At 41.0% G+C, this 6,923-nt stretch overlaps 1 protein-coding gene across 2 annotated transcripts in view; it reads left to right on the top strand.

Annotated features, from left to right (window-relative positions):
* The first annotated feature begins 6,817 nt into the window (after positions 1-6,817).
* sncgb (synuclein, gamma b (breast cancer-specific protein 1)) overlaps positions 6,818-6,923 on the top strand; it is a 24,156-nt gene continuing 24,050 nt past the window's right edge. For both annotated transcript variants that reach the window (XM_080789213.1, XM_080789212.1), the window contains exon 1: positions 6,818-6,909. The gene's annotated coding sequence lies outside the window, so the exon portion shown is untranslated. The remainder of the gene's footprint in view (positions 6,910-6,923) is intronic.

The raw sequence follows: 6,923 nt of genomic DNA, 5'->3' as shown, positions 1-6,923 counted from the left end.
CCTTACTTCATTGACACGGGTTCCCCAAGGGTCTGTACTTGGTTCCTCTCCTTTTTACGACTTTTCTGCTCTTAAAGAGATTTTGACTTTCTCACCGGTGAACACTTTTTAAACTACTGCGATCTACTCGATCACAGTACAGGTTTCTGTAACTACAGACTGGCTACTATAGATTCACCCACAGCACACACACACACACACACACACTGTAAGGACAAGGCAGGAAAGCCAGCACGGGGAAGTGTCTACATCCCGTATTCTTCAGGTTTCCAGTTTTGAAAGCTTTAACATGCAGCAGATGAAGTGAAAATCTGTCAATGATATGCCATAAAAAGACATCTTACTATAGGCTTTTAAAGCTGAATCAGCACTGGGTTTATGCTGATAGTTATTCGATAGAGGCCATTAAAAGATTATTCCATGCAGGCCTTCAAGATGAAAAATCAATAATGTAATATACTGTGCTGTATAACAGTATAATCTCCTTTTATTGCTGCTGTCATAAAATATGTCAGAATGCCATTTATCAACTGCTGTATGCAGACATGCTGTCTTATTCAAACAGAAAACGACAGTGCATTGTCCAAAAAGCGCATGTTGCAAGTGTGCATTTAATCCACTTTTGCGAATTAAACGGTGCATAATCTGCGCGCAAATAAGCCCCCTCCCCCATGGAACGGTAACCCCCTCAAGGACCCCACTTTGAGAACCACTCCTAACTGGATTGTCACAAAACATTTATCTGACCATCTCTCTGACAGAAGAGGTCAAATCAAATCCCACGTTGGCAGTGGACAACAGAGTGAAGATCTAGCTATAGCTAATGATACAATTAACCAACATTTTGGGATGTCATGAAGCCGAACCGTATAGCCATGGTTTAAATGCCCATATTTATGCGATATACAGGCCATTAAAGGATTATGCCAAGCCTTCAAGATGAAAAATCATGAAAGGATATAAATCTCGTTGTATATATACCACTGCTTTCAGAATGCCATTCATCAGCTGCTGTTTGCAGACATGCTGTCTTTGTGGAAATGAAAGCGAGACATTCTGGCAGCAAAGTCCATAATGTTCAGTTACAGCAGTGGTCCCTAAACTTTGTCATGCTAAGGACCCCCAAATTGACACTAATTAGCCCCGCGGACCCCCCATTTGAAAAGATATGCCAGGGACCCCTAAGAGAAGATTTATACGGCTCTAGCAGTGATTCTCAACCTATTCATATACTCTAAGGTCAAACCATGTGACTCCCATTGGAAATGCATCGAGGCAGTCATTAGGCCTACCGACAGAAGACACAGGATGACACAAGTGTGTCTTGCGAGGCCAAAATACATGCTTTTAACCCATTCTGCATCATGTTATGCTTTAGCTATTGAAAAATAGCAGATCTACGAGCGGCGCGCTACAAGCTTGTAGGTCTGCTATTTTTTAAACGGACTGACATTTTTAGAATCTGATCTCAGGTCAGAATGGGTTCATCAGACCAGTGTGTCCAGTGGAAACGTATGAATCTGATCTCAGGTCAGAATGGGTTCATCAGACCAGTGTGTCCAGTGGAAACGTATGAATCTGATCTCAGGTCAGAATGGGTTCATCAGACCAGTGTGTCCAGTGGAAACGTATGAATCTGATCTCAGGTCAGAATGGGTTCATCAGACCAGTGTGTCCAGTGGAAACGTATGAATCTGATCTCAGGTCAGAATGGGTTAAAAATAATGTGAGTGCACAGATGTCCATCACGGCACACACTTAATGGCTCTGTTTGAAATGCCGCACCGGAGCGCACTCGCCTATAAGTTTGCATTGCTCAGTGCGCTATTTGCGAACGCGCCTCGTCTAGTGTACTAGGGGCGTCGTTGTCATGGCAACGACAACAAGACAAAGGGAAGTGACGTCATGCTAGGATCCTTAGCCTAGCAGACCGCTAGCAGCTCCTCCACCACACAGTGCCTGTAGATTCATGTATGATCATTCAAATAAATACATAAATAATTAATAATGTTTACAGATGAAGTCCTGGACGGCGTGGAGATCCAATCAGTGTGGAGGAAACGTAATCAACTAGCCACGGAAACGGTGCGTCTAGCCGTATACTAACATTTATTTACATTTCTTACAGCCTTGTAGCCCCATATGTGCCCTCTCCCTACGCTCATTCTGTGTAGCTCCGGAGCTACAGAATGAGCGTAGGACTTCTGCCTTGCAGAAAAAAAGCACAGGCAAGTACAGTTCAAAAAATAAGTTCCCAAGCAAGCCGGTGGCTTGTTTCCATTGGTGTCCTTCATATTGAATTCATCAGATCAGAACATGTTTTATTATAGGGTCCATAACATCAGGTGGATCGAGTTTTAACTATGGACCATGCAATTTGCATTTATTTACTAGATTTTATTTTCAATCTGTTGAATCTAGAGTAGATTCTAGAGTTACAACACTGCATTGACAGCCCAATACATCCAAACAGAAAAGTCCTACTCCTAAACACGAAGATTGCAGCTGTATGGAAAGCTTGAATTATCTTCTATGTATTTCATACAAAGATTTTTTTTTATGAAACACTTTGCAGATAGAAAGAAATTCCGTGCAGGTGAAATTTAATTAATGTTATTATGAACTGCATTAGATTGATTATTGATAGGCCTGTCACAATTGTTACATTATTGACTGATTATTTGAGATAATCACAATTATTGTCCAAAATCATCATAATAGTTTCATAACAGTTTGAAACATTTTTTTGTGGGAATTAGCAGATCTACAAGCTCACAACATGCCACTTGTCCAGAGAGGTACATTGTACAGTTAAACTACTCCTCTATGTTCCAGAGTGGTACATTGTACAGTTAAACTTAGCCGCAATTTGCAACTCTAGATTTTTTTACAATTGGCTGAATCTAGAGTTGCAATAACCTCCATCGACTTCCTATGCATGGTTTTGGTTTTGCATTGGTTTGTGACCTCCTGGTCTTAAATTACGTTAAACTCACCAACATTGCAGCTGTAGTCCAAGCTTGAATTATCCTCTTTCGATCTGGTGTCGCTTGTTTATCATAAAAGTCCCCGTAAAAAAAGTTATGAGCTACTTTCTGTCCAAAATATTCCACAACTATTATTCCGAGCCGCCATCTTGGATTTTTTCAACGTGCCATAAAACAAGACGTGGGGGGGAGCGCTTGTTTAATAGTGTCCCTCCCTCCCTAGGGTGTCGGCCTCTTCTTTGGGTGTCTTACCTGCGCAGGTAAGATTCTATTAAACAAGCGCTCCCCCTCACGTCTTGTTTTATGGCACGTTGAAAAAATCCAAGATGGCGGCTCGGAATAATAGTTGTGGAATATTTTGGACAGAAAGTAGCTCATAACTTTTTTTACGGGGACTTTTATGATAAACAAGCGACACCAGATCGAAAGAGGATAATTCAAGCTTGGACTACAGCTGCAATGTTGGTGAGTTTAACGTAATTTAAGACCAGGAGGTCACAAACCAATGCAAAACCAAAACCATGCATAGGAAGTCGATGGAGGTTATTGCAACTCTAGATTCAGCCAATTGTAAAAAAATCTAGAGTTGCAAATTGCGGCTAAGTTAAACCACTCCTCTATGTTCCAGAGAGGTACATTGTACAATTAAACTACTCCTCTATGTTCCAGAGTGGTACATTGTACAATTAAACTACTCCTCTATGTTCCAGAGTGGTACATTGTACAATTAAACTACTCCTCTATGTTCCAGAGTGGTACATTGTACAATTAAACTACTCCTCTATGTTCCAGAGTGGTACATTGTACAATTAAACTACTCCTCTATGTTCCAGAGTGGTACATTGTACAATTAAACTACTCCTCTATGTTCCAGAGTGGTACATTGTACAGTTAAACTACTCCTCTATGTTCCAGAGTGGTACATTGTACAGTTAAACTACTCCTATGTTCCAGAGTGGTACATTGTACAGTTAAACTACTCCTCTATGTTCCAGAGAGGTACATTGTACAGTTAAACTACTCCTCTATGTTCCAGAGTGGTACATTGTACAATTAAACTACTCCTCTATGTTCCAGAGTGGTACATTGTACAGTTAAACTACTCCTCTATGTTCCAGAGTGGTACATTGTACAGTTAAACTACTCTGTTCCAGAGTGGTACATTGTACAGTTAAACTACTCCTCTATGTTCCAGAGTGGTACATTGTACAGTTAAACTACTCCTCTATGTTCCAGAGTGGTACATTGTACAGTTAAACTACTCCTCTATGTTCCAGAGAGGTACATTGTACAGTTAAACTACTCCTCTATGTTCCAGAGAGGTACATTGTACAGTTAAACTACTCCTATGTTCCAGAGTGGTACATTGTACAGTTAAACTACTCCTCTATGTTCCAGAGTGGTACATTGTACAGTTAAACTACTCCTATGTTCCAGAGTGGTACATTGTACAGTTAAACTACTCCTCTATGTTCCAGAGTGGTACATTGTACAGTTAAACTACTCCTCTATGTTCTAGAGTGGTACATTGTACAGTTAAACTACTCCTCTATGTTCCAGAGTGGTACATTGTACAGTTAAACTACTCCTATGTTCCAGAGTGGTACATTGTACAGTTAAACTACTCCTATGTTCCAGAGTGGTACATTGTACAGTTAAACTACTCCTCTATGTTCCAGAGTGGTACATTGTACAGTTAAACTACTCCTATGTTCCAGAGTGGTACATTGTACAGTTAAACTACTCTGTTCCAGAGTGGTACATTGTACAGTTAAAGTACTCCTATGTTCCAGAGGGACAGCCAGACCAGAGCGGTACATTATGAGGAGTCGGGGGTTCAGACCAGAGGCTCCACCACAGCACAGTCCAGCCAGACAGAAGAAGCAGCACACCATCCACATCAGCAGGCACGTGCAGTACACACAGACGTCAACGTATACCTGTGGCCCTGCCCTTTACCCGTCTGTAAAACAACTGCCCTCTCCAGACCCTGAATGTAGCATTTACTGCTATGGTGGAAGGAAAAAAATGCAAATGCCTCCTTTCCATGCCATTACCCATTCAGGAGAATTGCTTTTTTTCTGAACTTGAACGTAGCATTTTGCGTTGAAACAATTTGTTTCTAAATCCATGTTGTACGTCGCATCTCCGCTAGATAAAGAGTGTGGGATCGCACCCCGAAAATAGCGTATCTACAAGCTCATAATTATGACGACAGTAGCGTCATTGCATAACATAATCACTGCATTCAATTTAGAAAAATATGGCAGTAGGTGTAGGTATATTATCATTCATTTTCCTTTTTGGATCAGTAGCCACTGGCACTGCCTCTAGTTTGTCCATCTGTACCTGCATAGATTGATTGGTCATGCCTGTCCATCTGTACCTGCATAGATAGTTCATGCCTGCCTGAGGCCTGGCTGTCATCATGTGCTTGTTTCTAGTATGCAGAAGATTTGTCTTTCTTCACACCAGAAACTTGTGTCTTAGTTTATGATTAAAAAAATTGCAAAAATTTGCAAAAATTGCAAAAAAAATGCAAAAACTTAAGCTCCACCTCCGCGGACAACTGCCACGACGGCCAGATTCTCAGAAATGCTCTCCTCCGCGGTAGTTGTCCGCGGAGGTGGAGCTTCTTTTCCATCCACCAGCTGTCTAAAAACTCGGAATAGAAGCTGCGGACAGCTTCTTCTGTCCACGGCTGTCGGTGTGGAAACTACATTGTATGACAGTCAGTGTAGTGTTTGAGTCTGTGCACGTGATGGCCCCTATGGTGGCCTTCCTTTCCAGCCAGGCGGAAATTGCAATTATGTGATTGAACGCATACTCCAAGATACACGCGTACACAGAGCCTGCTTCATATCACATATTATAATAATATGTAAATAATAATGCTTATTAGTATATAAGCCTGGCCATTGAAATAATGTCCTGAAGCAGTGCAATGCAACACACTGTGAACATAGATATGCTATTTTCAAACAATACACGTTTGGAAAAAAGTATTGATACTTTTATGTAAAACATTTGAGTAATTCCACCACCGTCTGTTGGGCCTCCTATGGTAGCTCAAATCTACTCCCAGACTAGCATCCTCAAATAGCCCATTCTGACCTGAGATCAGATTCATACGAGGTTTCCACTGGACACACACTGGTCTGATGAACCCATTCTGACCTGAGATCAGATTCTAAAAATGTCAGTCGTTCTTCGATTTTTCAAAAATAGCAGACCTGTAGATCTGCTATTTTTAAATGGCTAAAGCATATCATGATGCTGACACAAAAATGGGTTCCCGTTCAGAATGGGATAGCAAGGGCACAGTCAGGGGGTCACTTCCTTATCAATTATTAAAGGGAACAATTTAAATATTCATTGCCAAATCTTGTGGTTAAAGTGAGCCATTCCAATTTGCACTTGAGATATAGGATCCATCTTGTTGAGCGTATCTTTGAATAATTGATGTGAAGCTTAACCCTAAACCATTGGTTTCCAACCTTTTTTTTTAACTTTTAAAGTACCACCTCAGAAACTTTGGCCACCATTAATAACTGATAAAAATACAGGAGCGTATACAGTACCTATAATAGTAGCCAATAATGCTGCTGGTCTGACAAAACTCTGTCTAATCACTAATCAGCACAACTGATGATATTTCTAATGTGATTAACCCGTTCTCAAAATCTTCTAATGGGTGTGCTGTCATGCTCCTTTTCAGCAACGGCTGGATAGCCTATATTTCAACCAATTGCTTGGCCAGAAGAACTACCTGTAGTAATATAAATAATTTCATTACACTTTTGTCTTTTTTTTCTTCTTTTTTGGGGCGACTCCTCTGAGGACCTGCACCAGAAGGAGGCTCAAGTAGTGGTCCCAGTACCAGTGGTTGGGAACCTCTGCCCTAAACCGCCTTAAGTAGCAGGTATGTGCACACAT

Source organism: Protomyctophum bolini (assembly GCF_963924005.1).
Source record: "Protomyctophum bolini genome assembly, chromosome: 18".
In the NCBI taxonomy this organism is placed as follows: domain Eukaryota; kingdom Metazoa; phylum Chordata; class Actinopteri; order Myctophiformes; family Myctophidae; genus Protomyctophum; species Protomyctophum bolini.
This window is presented reverse-complemented; position numbering and strand designations above follow the sequence as displayed.